This window comes from Bufo bufo, chromosome 4 (genome assembly GCF_905171765.1).
Source record: "Bufo bufo chromosome 4, aBufBuf1.1, whole genome shotgun sequence".
Classification (NCBI taxonomy): Eukaryota; Metazoa; Chordata; class Amphibia; order Anura; family Bufonidae; genus Bufo; species Bufo bufo.
The window spans coordinates 172,856,402-172,875,682 of record NC_053392.1 but is presented as its reverse complement, the minus strand read 5'-3'; the positions used below and the strand labels follow the sequence as shown (position 1 = coordinate 172,875,682).

The 19,281-nt window shown below is 47.6% G+C and overlaps 1 long non-coding RNA gene across 1 annotated transcript; it reads right to left on the bottom strand.

The window, feature by feature from the left end:
- Positions 1–1,325: 1,325 nt before the first annotated feature.
- On the bottom strand, positions 1,326–1,889 carry LOC120996942. Its single transcript, XR_005777992.1, has 3 exons — positions 1,851–1,889; positions 1,555–1,771; positions 1,326–1,464 (listed from the first exon to the last, which is right to left on the bottom strand). It is a non-coding gene; the product is annotated as an uncharacterized LOC120996942 (long non-coding RNA).
- Between the last annotated feature and the right edge of the window lie 17,392 nt (positions 1,890–19,281).

The following is a 19,281-nucleotide window of genomic DNA, read 5'->3' as shown; positions in this document are numbered from 1 at the left end:
GCCACAGGAAAGGATGCAGGGCGTAATTGCGGGGTGTGGAGAAAGGAAGGGTCTGAGGAGGAGGGGACCCGAGCATGTGTAGAGGTGGAGGAAGTTTGAAAAGAAGTAGGAGGAAAATACGGGGCAGGAGAAGAAAAAGAAGCAGAAGGAAACACATGCTCGGGGGGGGGGGGGGGGTGGGAAGGGAAAGGTTGGCGGTACTGGCCACTCGTGTGGGATGGGGGGTAGGTGTGGGATGGGGGATAGGTGTGGGTGGGATTTGGGGGCGGTGCATAATTTCCCATGCCCCGTTCTCTTGCATGATCTTGAACTCATGCAACTGCTCGGGCGTCATTGAGTCCATCAAACTGATCATGCTTAGCCCATAATAGTAGTTTGGGCTGCGTTGAAACGCCGACTCCGCCCCCTCCCAGTCAATCAAGTCAGCACCAAACTCCATCTGATGTTGGGCAAAACCTTCTAGAGCGTCGGAAACGACCTCTACAAGGTTTGCATAATCAGCTCGATTTGGCCTTCCGGATCTCTGCCTGCTCACCAGGGCTCTCAAATTTTGACGAAAACCTAAGAGCCTCTGTTGAGCGGAGGGACCCGGTAGGGGACTCGGATTATCCTGAGCCGATGCATGAGGGACAGGAGGGCTGGCGCTGGCGATCCGTTCCGTTTCCGCCTCAGGAGGTTGGTCAGGCTCCCGAGTGCTGCTGGCACTTCTGTAGAAAAAAAAAATGAAAGTTAGGAATTGTTCTTTAAATAAAACATCCATGTTCTATGCCAGTGTTTCCCAACCAGTGTGCCTCCAGCTGTTGCAAAACTACAACTCCCAGCATGCCCGGACAGCCTTTGGCTGTGCGGGCATGCTGGGAGTTGTAGTTTTGCAACAGCTGGAGGCACACTGGTTGGGAAACACTGTTCTATGCTATGTCTACCGTATACCATAGGGGGCTGGCCAAAACAGGGAAGCTAAATGCTCTGCTGTCTCAGACAGCCCCTTAAATTCAGACGGAGAGAACAGTTGTCCATCTGACTGTGGGGGGCTGGCCAAAACAGGGAAGCCAAACGCCTCGCTGTCTCAGACAGCCCCTTAAATTCAGATGGAGAGAACAGTTGTCCATCTGACTGTGGGGGGCTGGCCAAAACAGGGGAGCCAAACGCTACCCTGTCTCAGACAGCCCCTTACAGTCAGACGGAGAGAACAGTTGTCCATCTGACTGTGGGGGGGGCTGGCCAAAACAGGGGAGCCAAACGCTCCACTGTCTCAGACGGCCCCTTTACAATTTATTTTTTGAACAGTTGTTATAAATATTTACCTTTTCGGTGCCATCGCCCTTCGTAGGAACCCCAGGGCCGCCGTATGGATGTAGGTGGCCCCTGAGGTTCCTCCGGAGCCACTCGGGGCCTGAACCTCCTTGTTGTAATCCCTCCTGAAGCGGTCCCGGATAGATCGCCAACGCGTTGTAACCAGTTTGACTATCGAAAAAAACAATAAAAACTAAAATCAGCATGATGAAGGAAAAGAACAATATTTTAAAGTATTAAAATACATATTGTTTTACTTACCATATTTCTCCTGAGCCGCCGCATCTAGATCCCCCCAGGTCTCAAAAACTGAAGCAGAGATGTCCCTCCAGAGCCGCTGGTTACGACGATGATCGGCGTGGTGGCGGTCGGAGTGGTCCCATAATGCTGGACGCGCCTCCACCAGTTGGATGAGGAGCAGGTTATCTATGCTCGGAACCCCGAACTCCTCATCTTCCCTGGTGGAGCCTACGGAACCCTGAAAAAAAAGGAAATACAAAATTTAATGTAAATCCTAATACAAAATGCTAATTAAAACTACTTAATTCAATACTTACACGTCTACGACCGCCACGCTCATTCCCGAGGACTCTGGAGGCGACTGGGGGATCCTCGCTGGCGGCTCTAGCTGCAGATTGCTAAAAACAATTTTTTTTTTTTTTAGAAGACTGTACTTAAATAAAAAAAAATAATTAAGATCTCTCTATATATATATATATATATATATATATATATATATATATATACTTACCTCTTGACAGCCCCGGTCCGGGCTTGGTCCACCTCCCCTGGACGCTGGCGATTCGGCAGGTGATGGAGAGCCCTCCACAGACGAGGATGAAGAAATCTATAATAAGAGCACATACTGATTAATGCAACGAATCAAACAGTAAAAACTCCAAATGTTGATTTTATACTTACCGGCCACTGAATACGGCGGCGGCGCCTTCTGGGTGGGTCACTCCAGTCTATGGTTGTCTTCTTTGATGACATCTGTACGCAACAGAATACCAGACAAAATGCAGATAACGTTAAAGGAACTTGTAGAGCAATATTTCCTCATATATCAACAATTTATTTTTTTCAATACTTACTTTTTAAAATATAGATCTGGGCTTGCCCACCGCAGATAGTTTCAGTTTTTTTTTCTTTTTTTGGGAACGACCCTAATAATAAAATGATTAAAAAAAATGAATCCGACAGGAGCCATGATCCCCCCCCCCAACTGCCATAAACACCCCCAGAGACAGCAGCCCCGCATAGTGCTAGCAGCCCCCCACAATGACATCAGGCCCCCAGCTCCAAACAACCTTCCCACAGTGCCCTCAGCCTCCCCAATGCCAGCAGCCCCCACAGTTCCAGCCACAAACACCGCCGCAATGTCAGAAGCACCGCACAGTTCCAGCCACAAACACCGCCGCAATGTCAGAAGCACCGCACAGTTCCAGCCACAAACACCCCCGCAATGTCAGAAGCACCGCACAGTTCCAGCCACAAACACCGCCGCAATGTCAGTAGCACCGCACAGTTCCAGCCACATACACCGCCCCAATGTCAGAAGCACCGCACAGTTCCAGCCACAAACACCGCCGCAATATCAGAAGCACCGCACAGTTCCAGCCACAAACACCCCCGCAGTGCCAGCAGCAACCACAGCTTCAGCCACAAACATCATACCATTGCCAGCAGACCCCCCCCCAGTTCCAGCCACACAGGCCCCCCCCAGTGCCAGAAGCCCCCCATAAAGGCAGCCCACATCACCAGTGCCAGCGGCTCCCACAGTTCCAGACACACACCCCTTATCAAGTGCCAGCAGCCCCCCCCCACCCTAGAAATAGAGAGATAGATAGTAAAAAAAGAAAGATAGACAAACAGACAAAACTTCATACTTACCAGTCTCACCAAGTCGATAATCCAAAATGGCCGACGATGAGGGGGAGGGACAGGAAGTTACTGGGCATGCGCAGAGACGTGAACGGTTTCGAACGGATCCGTGTCAAAGCGGAGCCAGGACAGACGGATCCGTCTCCATTGACTTCCATTGTAAGTCTGAACGGATCTGCACGCCTCCGCACGGCCAGGCGGACATCAAAACGCTGCAAGCTGCGTTCGGGTGTCCGCCTGCTGAGCGGAACGGAGGCTGAACGCTGCCAGACTGATGCATTCTGAGCGGATCCTTATTCACTCAGAATGCATTGGGGCAGTACGGATCCGTTCGGGGCTGCTTGTGAGAGCCTTTGAACGGAAGTCACAAGCGGAGCCCCGAACGCTAGTGTGAAAGTAGCCTAAGTGTAGCGAAGCCCTGTCCTCTATCCCCTAGCAAGTTTGCCAACTGTCCAGAAATTTATTTCTTTAGCTTTTTTTAAGTCTGTAAAACAAAAATACGCAATCCTGTGGTTTTTTTTAGGCCGGTGGTTCTTGAGTGAATTATTTTATTGGTAATTTTTATAATTTTACAGCTCACAGTAAATGACAGTGATAAGTTCTTCTAAGGATATTGAGCTATAGACATGGAGTACTTATAATCTTTATGATTCATTATGGTTTTCCAATTTGTCCAGAAAAAAAAGAAATATTCTAGTTGACAACCTTGCCCCCTAGTCCAGGGCCGCTGATAGAAATCATGGGGCCCCGTACAGCATACATGACGGGGCCCCCTTCAGCTCCACCCCTGATCCCTCCTTCAGCCACACCCCTGGCCCCGCCCTTGGCCCCTCCCCAGACGCCGCCTTCTGTAAGCCCTGTAAGGCTTCATTCAGACGTCCGGATGCGTTTTGCGGATCCGATCCATCTATCAGTGGATCCGTAAAAATCATGCGGACGTCTGAATGGAGCTTTACAGGGGGTTGATCAATGACAGGGGGGTGATCAATGACAGGGGGGTGATCAGGGAGTCTATATGGGGTGATCACCACAGTCATTGATCACGCCCCTGTAAGGCTTCATTCAGACGTCCGGATGCGTTTTGCGGATCCGATCCATCTATCAGTGGATCCGTAAAAATCATGCGGACGTCTGAATGGAGCTTTACAGGGGGTTGATCAATGACAGGGGGGTAATCAATGACAGGGGGGTGATCAGGGAGTCTATATGGGGTGATCACCACAGTCATTGATCACGCCCCTGTAAGGCTTCATTCAGACGTCCGGATGCGTTTTGCGGATCCGATCCATCTATCAGTGGATCCGTAAAAATCATGCGGACATCTGAATGGAGCTTTACAGGGGGGTGATCAATGACAGGGGGGTAATCAATGACAGGGGGGTGATCAGGGAGTCTATATGGGGTGATCAGGGGTGATCAGGGGCTAATAAGGGGTTAATAAGTGACGGGGGGGTGTAGTGTAGTGTAGTGGTGCTTGGTGCTACTTTACAGAGCTACCTGTGTCCTCTGGTGGTCGATCCAAACAAAGGGGACCACCAGAGGACCAGGTAGCAGGTATATTAGACGCTGTTATCAAAACAGCGTCTAATATACCTGTTAGGGGTTAAAAAAAACACATCTCCAGCCTGCCAGCGAACGATCGCCGCTGGCAGGCTGGAGATCAACTCTCTTACCTTCCGTTCCTGTGAGCGGCGCGCGCCTGTGTGCGCGCGTTTACAGGAAATCCCGGCTCACGCGAGATGACGCATATATGCGTCGCTGAGCGCAGGGCTGCCACCTCCGGAACGCGAATCTGCGTACAGCGGTCCGGAGGTGGTTTGGTTATGTCGAGGCTGCCCGGGCCCCCCTGCCAGCCGGGCCCGGTACAACTGGGCCAGCTGTACTGGCCTATCAGCGGCCCTGCCCTAGTCACATTCTGGGACAAGTTGTAGGAGGCCAACTCATAATTCCTGGAGTACTCCTTCAACACCACGCTACCCACAGCAGCATGGATCCCACAGCTCTGTGATCGGCCACACTATCTACATCAGCACACCAGCTTGGATCCCAAAGACTTAAAAAAGGAATATATTCACTCCGAAACGCGTTGTCTGTACCAATCGAAAATAAAAAAAGATTTTATATACATTCATTGAGGTCGTGTATTTGCGCCAAGAGGTATCATATTTGTGCACTATCCTAGTACACATCCCCCCACTGCATTATGAGGACAGCAAAGTCTTCTCTGTTGGGACTCTGGCACACATAGCTGACTTTATGTTAGGCTGCCTTTTCCATGACCCTTGCGTTATATGCATTTTGGCAAACACCGACTACTGGTTGTTCACCATTTCTCGACCCCCGCTACAAAGAGAACTTCTCATCTCTCACTCCTGTAGTGGAGAGGACTAGCAAAATGGTGCAATACCAGAAGGTCCTTGTTGAAAAGTTGCTTGAAAAATTTCTAGCTGACAACACTGGCAGCAGAGTACGTAGTTCTTTGGGCAACCGAGGAGGGGAGATGAGGGGAACACACAGCAGTTCCAACAGAGGCAAGGCAACTCTCTCCAAGGCCTGGGACAGTTTCATGACACCCCGCCAGCAACCTCACCCTGAAGCGCGGCCTAGTGGTACAAGGAGGGAAAAGTTTTGGAAAATGGTGAAGGAGTACATAGCAGACCGTGTCAGCAAGCTCACCCTGATGCGCGGCCTAGTGTCACAAGGAGAAAAAAGTTTTGGAAGATGGTGAAGGACTATGTAGCAGACGTGTCATTATCCTCAATGATCCCTCTGTGCCTTACAACTATTGGGTGTCCAAGCTGGACACATGGCATGAACGCTTGGAGGTGCTGGCCTGCCCCGCCGCCTGCGTTTTGTCAGAGCGGGTATTTAGTGCTGCTGTGGGCATAATAACTGATAAGCGCATCCGACTGTCAAATGAAAATGCTGAAAGATTGACTCTTATAAAAATGAACAAGGCCTGGATTGCCCCTGACTTCTCTACTCCACCAGAGGAAAGCGTTTGAACATAAAGACACTTTAAATATGGCTTTAATGGTGTATTGAATACACTGCATTCCCATGCACCCCTTCCAACACAAAAAAGGGTATATGGTTCAAGCTTCCTTTTCTCGTCATCCTCCTCCATCATATCAACATGCTTGTTAGGCTGCCCTCGCTCCTAATGTTTTAGAGGGTCAGCTCAGCAGCAGGCCTTCAACCATAATTTTTTCGATGGTCAGCTCAGCAGCAGGCCCTTAACCATAATTTTTTTGGTGGTCAGCTCAGCAGCAGGCCCTCGCCCATAATGTTTTAGATGGTCAGTTCAGCAGCAGACTCTTAGCCCTAATGTTTTAGATGGTCAACTCAGCAGCGGGCCCTCGCCCATAATGTTTTAGATGGTCAGCTCGGCAGCAGGCCATCGTCCCTAATGCTTTAGATCAGTGATCCCCAACCTTTTTTGCACCAAGGACCGGTTTCATGCAAGACAATTTTCCCAGGGACCGGGTGGGGGGGGAAGGGGGGGTTCTGGGGCGGGGCTTAGGGGGTGGGCAGAGCTTAGTGATTCACGCGGACAACAAAACACAAGGTGCATATTAAAATATATAACACTATATAATGACTAAATAAACTGACTATGGTCTCTGCTGCACTGGTCTCTGCTGCACTGGTCTCTGCTGCACTGTACCGTATTTTTCGCCCTATAAGATGCACCTAGTTTTAGAGGAGAACAATAAGAAAAACATATTTTTCATTACACCTCAGGTCAGACCAGCAATCAGACCCCCAATGTTAATCAGACCTCAGATCAGACCCCCAATGGCTCAGATCAACCCCCAAACCTTTAGCCATCTATCAGCCCCCAATGTCAGCCATAAACCCCCCCAATGTCAGCCATAAACCCCCCAATGTCAGCCATAAGCCCCCCAATGTCAGCCATAAGCTCCCCATTAGCCCCTCATGTCAGCCATAAGCCCCCATTAGCCCCTCATGTCAGCCATAAGCCCCCTATTAGCCCCTCATGTCAGCCATAAGCCCCCATTAGCCCTTCATGTCAGCCATAAGCCCCTCATTAGCCCCTCATGTCAGCCATAAGCCCCCATTAGCCCCTCATGTCAGCCATAAGCCCCCCCATTAGCCCCTCATGTCAGCCATAAGCCCCGCATTAGCCCCTCATGTCAGCCATAAGCCCCCCATTAGCCCTTCATGTCAGCCATAAGCCCCCCATTAGCCCCTCATGTCAGCCATAAGCCCCCCATTAGCCCTTCATGTCAGTCATAAGCCCCCCATTAGCCCCTCATGTCTGCCATAAGCCCCCCATTAGCCCCTTATGTCAGCCTTAAGCCCCTCATTAGCCCCTCATGTCAGACATAAGCCCCCCATTAGCCCCTCGTGAGCCATAAGCCCTTCATTAGGCCCTCATGTCAGCCATAAGCCCCCCATTAGCCCATCATGTCAGCCATAAGCCCCCCATTAGCCCCTCATGTCAGCCCCATGTCCCCCAGGTCAGCCATCAGCGCAAATAAAATAATATTAAAAAAAACACTTACCTCTCCTGCTCCTGGTCACCATCGCGATACTCTTCATTCTTCATTCTGCTGTTGGCTGGCTGTGTATAGCGGCGCACAGTGTGAGGTCACAGAGAGACCTCACGCTGTGCGCAGCCATGCACAGCCGAGCCGATGACCAGGAAGTGGTGAGTACAGATCCTTCACCGCTCCCTGGTCCTTCTGTACTAATGAAGCGCTTCCATAATGGAAGCGCTTCATTAGTACAGAGTTAAAGACTGCCCTGATCGCCACAGCCCGGCTAACAATCTTCCACGGCCCGGTCCTGGGCCGCGGCCCGGGGGTGGGGACCGCTGCTTTAGATGGTCAGCTCAGCAGCAGGTCCTCGCTCAAAATGTTTTATATAGTGAGATGAGCAGCAGGCCCTCGCCCCTAATGTTTTAGAGAGTCAGCTCACCAGCAGACCCTCACCCTAATGTTTTAGATGGACAGATCAGCAGCATGCCCTCGCTCCTAATTTTTTAGAGGGTCACCAGCAGATCCTTGCTCCTAATGTTTTTGAGGGTCACCAGCGGGCCATCAATCATAATTTTTAAAGGGTGTTTATGATGCCGACCTTTATGTGTACCCACAGCAGCATGGATCCCACAGCTCTGTGATCGGCCACGCTATCTACACCAGCTTGGATCCCAAAGACTTAAAAAAGGAATATATTCACTCCGAAAAGCGTTGTCGCTCTGTACCAATCGAAAATAAAAAAAGATTATATATACATTCATTGAGGTTGTGTATTTGTGCCAAGAGGTATCATATTTGTGCACTATCCTAGTACACATCCCCTCACTGCATTATTACACATAAAGGACGGCATCATAAACACCCTTTAAAAATTATGATTGATGGCCTGCTGGTGACCCTCAAAAACATTAGGAGCAAGGGTCTGCTGGTGACCCTCTAAAACATTAGGAGCGAGGGCCTGCTGCTGATCTGTCCATCTAAAACATTAGGGTGGAGGGTCTGCTGGTGAGCTGACTCTCTAAAACATTAGGGGCGAGGGCCTGCTGCTGATTTGACTATAAAAAAAAATTATGGGTGAGGGCCTGCTGCTGAGCTGACCATCGAAAAATTATGGTTGAGGGTCTGCTGCTGAGCTGACTCTCTAAAACATTAGGGGCGAGTGCCTGCTGCTGATCTGACCATGGAAAAAATTATGGGTGTGGTGTTGGAGTACTCCAGGAATTATGAGTGGCCTCCTACAACTTGTCCCAGAATGTGACTAGGGGGCAAGGTTGCCAACCAGAATCTCTTTTTTTCTGGACAATTTATCTCAAAATCACGGACACCCAACATTTTTTCCAGACAAATATGAAAAACATAATGAATCATAAAGATTATAAGTAATCCATGTCTATAGCTCAATATCCTTAGAAGAACTTATCACTGTCATTTACTGTGAGCTGTAAAATTATAAGAATTACCAACAAAATAATCCACTCAAGAACCACCGGCCTCAAAAAAAAACCACAGAGTTGCGTATTTTTTGTTTTACAGACTTAGGAAAAAAAATCTAAAGAAAGAAATTTCTGGACAGTTGGCAAACTTGCTAGGGGGTAGGGGACAGGGCTTCGCTACACTTACTGGCATTTGTCTTCACTTCACATTGCTGAGATTTTCTGTCAGGCTATTCAGTTGATTAAGGGACTTTCTATGTAACATCATTGCTTCTTTTTTTGTTAGCCATTAAACTGTATCAAACCTGCAATGCTCTTATTTTGTTTCTCTTAATGAGAACACTGAACTAGTTTTCTATTGGCTAACATGGCACCATAATTTTTATTTTTATTTTGACTCAGGTGACACATCTTATGCATAATTTCTCTATTAGTAGTAGAATTGGTTCTTAGTAGAACATTGACCAGAGCATCACACTACCAGTGTGATGCCATCTCTTCCCTGAGCAACACACACAGTTCTGATACTTATGTTTCCATTGTAGCCACTTTCGGTGGTGATCAGAGTTCAACATGGGCATGCTGACTGGGATGATAATAATATGTTTTGACAACTTTCTATCATCGCCAGCAGAAACTTTTTCAGCAATTTGTGCCACAATAGTACTTCAATGTATTTGATCCAAGCTGTCTAGCCTTTTCTCTGCATGCTAATCAGTGACTGGTTCTGCAAGATGATAATTCAGAGGTGGAAGTGGAGGAGGTGGAGAAGGAGAAGGGGGGGGGGGGGGGTGCAGCCACTAATGTAGGTGGTGGTGTAAATCCTGATGGAAGTAGGACCCGCAATTCTTGGCATTGATAGCACCTGTGCCATTCCAGGGTACGACTCTCTCCTGGCCTCCACAACGTTCACGCAGTATGCCGTCAAGGAAATGTAGCATTTCTGGCCACAAGCACTTGTCCATGTGTTAGTCATTAAGTGGACCATCCCAATAACTGTGTTGGTCAGGGCACGGGTGATGTTACTGGACACATGCTGGTATAAGGCGGGGACAGCACACTGGGAAAAATAGTGGTGGCTGGGGACTGAGAAACGAGGGACTGTCACCACCATCAGGCTGTGGAAAGCCTCAGTGTCTACAAGCCTAAATGGCAACATTTCCAGGGCCAGAAATTTGGAAAGGTGCGAATTTACTGCTATGGCCTGTGTGTGGGTGGCTGGGTATTTGCGCTTTCGTTAAAAGGCCTGGGGTATGGACATATGTACGCTGCGCTGTGACACAGAAGTGGATGTGCTAGCTGATGGTGCTTGCGATTGTCCAGGTGCAGGGCGGTTGGCATTCGAGCCTGCGTCTTGGACAGGGGATTGGCCAGCGCGTACCATAAGGGAAGAGGAGTGACCCGCAGACACTGATTGTGGACCCAGGCGTTCAGCCCACCTATTAGGGTGCTTTATTGCCATGTGGTGGATCATGCTGGTGTTGGGGAGGTTGCTAGTGTTCACCTCCTTGCTCATTTTGGTACCGCACAGGTTGCAAATAACAATTATTTTATTGTCCGCACTTTCCTCACAAAAACACCAGACTGCGGAACACCTACCCCTTGGCAAGGAAGATTGCTGCAAGGAGGTGCTACAGGGAACAGTTGCGGGCCTGTTTGGTTTGGCCCACCTTCTCCCTTTTGCCACCCCACTGCCTCTTCCAGCCTGTTGCGGTGCTGCGGATCCCCCCCCCTCTGTACTGCTGTCCTCGCTCGGCTTGCCACCTTCCCAGGTTCGGTCAGTGATTTCATCGTCCACCACCTCCTCTTCCACTTCCTCACTCTGATCATCCTCCTGACTTGTTGTCCTAACAACAACCTCACTTGAGACACTAATGGCCGTTGACTTATTGGCAACTGTGTTTCATCATCAACATCCACCTCGTGAAACACTAATTGCCATTCCCCACCATTATTTTCTTGTGACTGTGGATGCTCAGGAGTTTGGGCATCAGTGCACACGATCTCCTCATGTCCCTCTTCAAGCGGGTTTGGCGACAGGAACAAATCAAGGAATGGCGATGAAAAGAGCTCCTTGGAATATCTGAGTGTGGGATCACTTGTTTGCCAAGACTCTCCATGGTGGGAGGAAGGAGGATCAGGGTGAGGATTCTGTTGACCAGACTCTTGGCTACTGAGACTGGACTTTGTGGAAGACAGGGTGGTGCTTAACCAACTGGAAGCATTGTATGCTGCAATCCAACCGACCACCTGGTCGCACTGGTCTGACTTCGAGAGCGGTGTCCTGTGCCGCCCTGCAAACTGGGACATGAAGCTAGGTATCGTGGATAAGTGTGTTTCTTGTACTCTGGCAGCAGGCAGAGTTTCACTGTGCCCAGTGCCACGGCCTCTGCGTGCACCATCAGCAGCACGGCCACTTCTCCGTCCCTTACTGCTCGCCTTCTGCATATTAAATGGTATATACAGTTGCAAGAAAAGGTATGTGAACCCTTTGGAATTATATGGATTTCTGCACAAATTGGTCATAAAATGTGATCTGATCTTCATCTAAGTCACAACAATAGACAATCACAGTCTGCTTAAACTAATAACACACAAATAATTAAATGTTACCATGTTTGTATTGACCACACTATGTAAACATTTACAGTGCAGGTGGAAAAAGTATGTGAACCCCTAGACTAATGACATCTCCAAGAGCTAATTGGAGTGAGGTGTCAGCCAACTGGAGTCCAATCAATGAGATGAGATTGGAGGTGTTGGTTACAGCTGCCCTGCCCTATAAAAAACACACACCAGTTCTGGGTTTGCTTTTCACAAGAAGCATTGCCTGATGTGAATGATGCCTTGCACAAAAGAGCTCTCAGAAGACCTACGATAAAGAATTGTTGACTTGCATAAAGCTGGAAAGGGTTATAAAAGTATCTCCAAAAGCCTTGCTGTTCATCAGTCCACGGTAAGACAAATTGTCTATAAATGGAGAAAGTTCAGCACTGCTGCTACTCTCCCTAGGAGTGGCCGTCCTGTAAAGATGACTGCAAGAGCACAGCGCAGACTGCTCAATGAGTTGAAGAAGAATCCTAGAGTGTCAGCTAAAGACTTACAAAAGTCTTTGGCATATGCTAACATCCCTGTTAGCGAATCTACGATACGTAAAACACTAGACAAGAATGGATTTCATAGGAGGATACCACAGAGGAAGCCACTGCTGTCCAAAAATAACATTGCTGCACGTTTACAGTTTGCACAAGAGCACCTGGATGTTCCACAGCAGTACTGGCAAATATTCTGTGGACAGATGAAACCAAAGTGGAGTTGTTTGGAAGAAACACACAACACTATGTGTGGAGAAAAAGAGGCACAGCACACCAACATCAAAACCTCATCCCAACTGTGAAGTATGGTGGTGGGGGCATCATGGTTTGGGGCTGCTTTGCTGCGTCAGGGCCTGGACGGATTGCTATCATCGAAGGAAAAATGAATTCCCAAGTTTATCAAGACATTCTGCAGGAGAACTTAAGGCCATCTGTCCACCAGCTGAAGCTCAACAGAAGATGGGTGTTGCAACAGGACAACGACCCAAAACATAGAAGTAAATCAACAACAGAATGGCTTAAACAGAAGAAAATACACCTTCTGGAGTGGCCCAGTCAGAGTCCTGACCTCAACCCGATTGAGATGCTGTGGCATGACCTCAAGAAAGCGATTCACACCAGACATCCCAAGAATATTGCTGAACTGAAACAGTTCTGTAAAGAGGAATGGTCAAGAATTACTCCTGACCGTTGTGCACGTCTGATCTGCAACTACAGGAAACGTTTGGTTGAAGTTATTGCTGCCAAAGGAGGTTCAACCAGTTATTAAATCCAAGGGTTCACATACTTTTTCCACCTGCACTGTGAATGTTTACATGGTGTGTTCAATAAAAAAATGGTAACATGTAATTCTTTGTGTGTTATTAGTTTAAGCAGACTGTGATTGTCTATTGTTGTGACTCAGATGAAGATCAGATCACATTTTATGACCAATTTGTGCAGAAATCCATATCATTCCAAAGGGTTCACATACTTTTTCTTGCAACTGTATGCTTGCAAGTATGTCACACGTACACTAGCGCAGGTTTTGTAAGTGTATGCGCAAATAAATTTAACTGAATGTAACTGATATTTAGGATGTGCAAACATTATACAGGAGATATAGCGCATGTAATGTAACTGTCCGCAGCGGACATCGTCTACTTAAAAAGTACACTGGATATCACAGATATTTGTAGTATGCGCACATGTGAAACAGGAGATGTAGCACAGATAATGTTGCTGTCTGCAGTGTCTACGGAAGAAGTACACTGGATGTCACAGATATTTTTAGTATGCGCACACGTTAAACAGGAGATGTAGCGCAGATAATGTAGCTGTCCGCAGCGTCTACAGAAAAAGTACACTGGATGTCACAGATATTTTTAGGATGCGCACATGTTACACAGGAGATGTAGCGCAGGTAATGTCACTGTCCGCAGCGTCTACGGAAAAAGTACATTGGATGTCACAGATATTTTTAGGCTGCGCACAAGTTACACAGGAGATGTAGAGCGGATAATGTCACTGTCTGCAGCGTCCAAACAATTACAAGCTATTTAGAGCAGGTTGCACAAAAAATATATATTGCTGCCAGATACAACAATAGGCCTGAAATGGACTTTTGGGTCTCTAACAATTCCACGGAATTTAGCGCAGGTTGTGCTAATAATATATATTGCTGCCAGATACAATAGTCCTTAAAAGGACTTTTGGGTCTTTAACACCAACCCTGCCTAACAAAAAAATAAAATTCTATTCCCTACACTATCTGTCCCTTCTACAGTACAGCTCTCCCTGACTAAGACTGGCTGAACCACGTGTCATCGGGTGCTTTATAGCAGCGGTCCACAACCGTCGGGCCGCGGCCCAGGACCGGGCCGTGGAAGATTGTTAGCTGGGCCGTGGCGATCAGGGCAGTCTTTAACTCTGTACTAATGAAGCGCTTCCATTATGGAAGCGCTTCATTAGTACAGAAGGACCAGGAAGTGGTGAAGGATCTGTACTCACCACTTCCTGGTCCTCGGCTCGGCTATCGGCTGTGCATGGTTGCGCACAGCGTGAGGTCTCTCTGTGACCTCACGCTGTGCGCCACTATACACAGCCAGCCGACAGCAGAATGAAGAATGAAGAGGATCGCGATGGTGACCAGGAGCAGGAGAGGTAAGTGTTTTTTTTTATTTTTTTTTATTTGAACTGTGGGCTGATGGCTGACCTGGGGGACATGGGGCTGACATGAGGGGCTTATGGCTGACATGAGGGGCTAATGGGGGCTTATGGCTGACATGAGGGGCTAATGGGGGGCTTATGGCTGACATGAGGGGCTAATGGGGGCTTATGGCTGACATAAGGGGCTAATGGGGGCTTATGGCTGACATGGGGGGCTTATGTCTGACATGAGGGGCTAATGGGGGGCTTATGGCTGACATGAAGGGCTAATGGGGGCTTATGGCTAACATGAAGGGCTAATAGGGGGCTTATGGCAGACATGAGAGGCTAATGGGGGGCTTATGGCTGACATGAGGGGCTAATGGGGGCTTATGGCTGACATGAGGGGCTAATGGGGGGCTTATGGCTGACATGAGGGGCTAATGGGGGGCTTATGTCTGACATGAGGGGCTAATGGGGGGCTTATGGCTGACATGAGGGGCTAATGGGAGCTTATGGCTGACATGTGGGGCTAATGGGGGCTTATGGCTGACATAAAGGGCTAATGGGGGGCTTATGGCTGACACGAGGGGCTAATGGGGGCTTATGGCTGACATGAGGGGCTAATGGGGGCTTATGGCTGACATTGAGGGGTTTATGGCTGAAATTGGGGGGGTTTATGGCTGACATTGGGGAGGTTTATGGCTGACATTGGGGAGGTTTATGGCTGACATTGGGGGCTGATAGATGGCTAAAGGTTTGGGCGTTGATCTGAGCTATTGGGTGTCTAATCTGAGGTCTGATTAACATTGGGGGTCTGATTGCTGGTCTGACCTGAGGTGTAATGAATTTTTTTTTTCTTCTTATTGTTCTCCTCTAAAACTAGGAGCATCTTATAGGGCGAAAAATACAGTACAGTGCAGCAGAGACCAGTGCAGCAGAGACCAGTGCAGCAGAGACCATAGTCAGTTTATATAGTCATTATATAGTGTTATATATTTTAATATGCCCCTTGTGTTTTGTTATGCGCGTGAATCAGTCAGCCCCGCCCACCCCCTAAGCCCCCCCCAGAACCCCCCCCCCCCCCCACCCGGTCCCTGGGAAAATTGTCTTGCATGAAACCGGTCCTTGGTGCAAAAAAGGTTGGGGACCACTGCTTTATAGCACCCGATGACATGTTCTGGCCAGCCAATCACTGTAATGCCAGTAACCAATCGTGCGGGGAGGAGACTCTGTCATGGCGCTCAAGCACACGCGGTATTCGGCCGAATACTGCGATGTGCCGCTCGAGCTGAACTAATGTTCGGCCGAGCATGCTCAATCATCACTAATATATCTTATATTATAAAAATGAGTTTCTGTCTGTCTGGACGTATGCACGACCAAACGGCTGGACCGATCTTCACCATTTGTCACACAGTTACATCAGGTGTGCGGGAAGGTTTTAGACCGGGTCTCAGCTCTCTAGGACGTACCGTTCCTGAGATATTCCCCAAATATTACCTGCATTAGCCAATACAAAACAACCCAGCCAATTTTCTTCACTGCTGTAGGTCAGCTTTAGGCTACGGCTACACTACGACATGCACAGCTCAGCAGACAGTATCACACAATAGACTTTGATACACAGCAGACAGTATCACACATGATAGGATTAGATACACAGCTCAACAGACAGTACCACACATGATATGATTAGATACACAGCTCAGCAGACAGTATCACACAGGATAGGATTAGATACACAGCTGGGCAGACAGTATCACAGAGGATACGATTAGATACACAGCTCAGCAGACAATATCACACAGGATAGGATTAGATACACAGCTCAGCAGACAGTATCACACAGGATAGGATTAGACACACGGCTCAGCAAGGATTAGATACACAGCTCAGCAGACAGTATCATACAAGATATGATTAGATACACAGCTCGGCAAGGATTAGATACACAGCACAGCAGACAGTATTAAACAGGATAGAATTAGATACACTGCTCAGCAGACAATATCACACAATAAAAGATTAGATACACAGCTTAGCAGACAGTATCATACAGGATAGGATTAGATACACAGCTCAGATGACAGTCCCTGTAATAGAAATGCCCCTATAGTGCCTCCCCAATAGCAACGTTCCCCATACTATCCCCATATGGTAATTTGCCCCACACTACCCCATATAGTAATTTCCCCCACACTACCCCATACAGTAATTTCCCCCACACTTCCCCCACATAGTAATTTCCCCCACACTGACTCCCATGTAGTAGTTTGTCCCACCACTGCCTCTATAAAGTAATTTGCCCCCATACTGTCCCTCATTAAGTCATTTGCCTCCACAATGCCCCCCATTAAGTAATTTCCCCCCACACTGCCCCAGATAGTAATTTCCCCCACACTGACCCCCATGTAGTAGTTCGCCCCAACACTGCCCCTATAAAGTAATTTGCTGCCCCTCATTGTCATTTGCCTTCACAATGCCCCCTATTAAGTAATTTGCCCCCACACTGCCCCCATTTTGCAATTTTCTCCCACACTGCCCCTCATTAAGTAATTTGCCACCATGTAATCAGTTGCCCGCACTGAGTAATATGTCCTCCTCTGCCCCCCAAAGGTGTCACACACACACAAAAAAAAATAAAAAAATAAAAGCTAATACTTACCTTTGTCCGGGATGGGGAGGCAGGCGCGTGAACATCAAAGCCCTGCGCCCCAACACAGGCACGCAATGCCACTTGCCAACCATCATGTTATGTATAACTGCTTCTGTGGCTTCGTCCAGCCACTTATGCTATTTTGCAACCATCATAGTCTTTACGGCTGCTATTGCCAACTCCATCATGCTGCTAGAATTATCATACCACTGCTGCAACCTGTCAAACATAATTTTCCGTAGGGCTGCTGTTGCCTTCATCATGCTGCTGCCTTTCTGCCAACATGTACCATATGGCTGTTTCTGCAGCTGCCTCAGCTGCTGCTGCTCCTTGTTGTTAATCCCCTAATGTCACCACCATTATTGCAAAGCATCTGCCGCCACTATCACTACTACTACTACCACTACTATCCATAGATAGACTTGTATGATCCATGCTTTACTGCTCCTGCTGCTGCCACTCTTACGGCCCTATGCCACAAATCCATACCATATCCTTTCCACATCCACATCTACACTGCATTGCTGCTGCTCCCAATTAAAAGGGAGAACTTTTTTAGGCTCATTCACAATGAACCACTATTTCTTCTAGCAATGAACACTTGTGTGTGTCGTAGGTGCTGGCATTCCGATCCTGTCAAGGCATCCCTTTTGGGCGCTTGGTCCTCCTCCTTTTTTTTTGTCCATAACACTGTGTGTGTTTAACCCCTTCCCCACTGCCATATGGCTATATACGTGCTATCTGCACATACTCCGTGCATCTAGCATGTGTATAGACGTCATGGCAGCTCTTTAATCCAAGTCGGCTGTGGTACTGTCTGGCAGTGATGGTCAGTTCGCAGTGTTCGCCAGCAAACACATGCAGGCTGACATCTTTAGTAAGGTAGACTCACCCGTCCGGCAATGCACAGGTAAGCCCTTACCTGTGCCTGTGACAGGAGCCGGTCTGAAATCAAATGCAGTCACCGGGAGCAGGCAGTTCCGAGAACAGCCCGATGAAGGCCCCCGGCGCCTGTTTTCGGAACTGCCTGCTCCCTGTGACTGCATTTGATTTCAGACCGGCTCCCGGCACAGGCACAGGTAAGGGCATACATGTGCATCGCCGGACGGGTGAGTCTACCTTACTAAAGATGGCAGCCCACATGTGTTCGCTGGCAAACACTGCAAACTGACCATCACTGCCAGACAGTACCACAGCTGACTTCGGATTCCTATTTTAAAATGTTTTTAAATACACAAATAGAAATACCGAAGTTATTCACCGAAGTCCTTCACAACTTCAGCCAAGAAGAAGTTTTGCTACATGGAGCCTATACATTTTAATGCTGTACGGAAGCTGTATGATCTGAAGCTTGATTTACTCAAGCCTAATTATCATATCAAAAGAAAATAATGTCCCTATAAAATATGTGACCTGTGCCTATTAAACATGTAAAAGTAGATTACCCTGCTTGCAGTCCCACCACTGATCCATGCCCACAGAACCAGGAAATTACTTGGTCCCATGACTTCTGCGGTCAATCACAGGCCTCAGTTGTCACATAGGCTTGGAAGGTACCTAACGGTTATGATATAATGTTGAAACCATTGTGATGGGCTGCAGCAGTCGCAAGGCACAACTTCTTTCTGGTCCAGCTGGGAAAGGAGAAGTGTCAGAAATGCAGACAGATCAAATGCAGACAGATACAATCATTTCATTTTTATGGAAATTGTTAAATCAAGCCTAAACTAATAGCATCTCGTTAACTCTTACTTTAAATTCTGTGGTAGTGTGATAGGAATCAAGAAGGGTGTTTGCTTGATTTCAGGCTGCGGAAAGTTAGCCAAACCACTGGTTAGATATTTGACAAAGCTTGTTATGGTCAAATGTTAAAAATAAGGGCGTGATTAGATATTCTCCCTTTTTAAACATTGTGTTGAAAGCTAGAAGTTGTGAAATAGATAATTCATTTACTGCCTTATTTCCATTTCAAAAGGAGGTGATCTAGAAATGTGCAGCGCAAGCTCTTTTAATGTGTAAAAGAAATAACCTTTTTTTAGTAGTGATGAGCCAGCTATTATTAAAATCTTGCCTTTATTTGCTGTCTGGACTCTTAGTAATTTATGACTAAAGAGACTTTTTTGTTATAATATTTTGTGTGCATTTTTCTCTATGATTTATAAATGGAAAATATGATAGTCCTTCTACAAAATAATACAAACAAACAAACAAAACTTTTGATATGTCATAGCGATGCATCAAAGGTAGAGATCGACAAAGTTTCCAAAAATTTGATCTCTTCACTG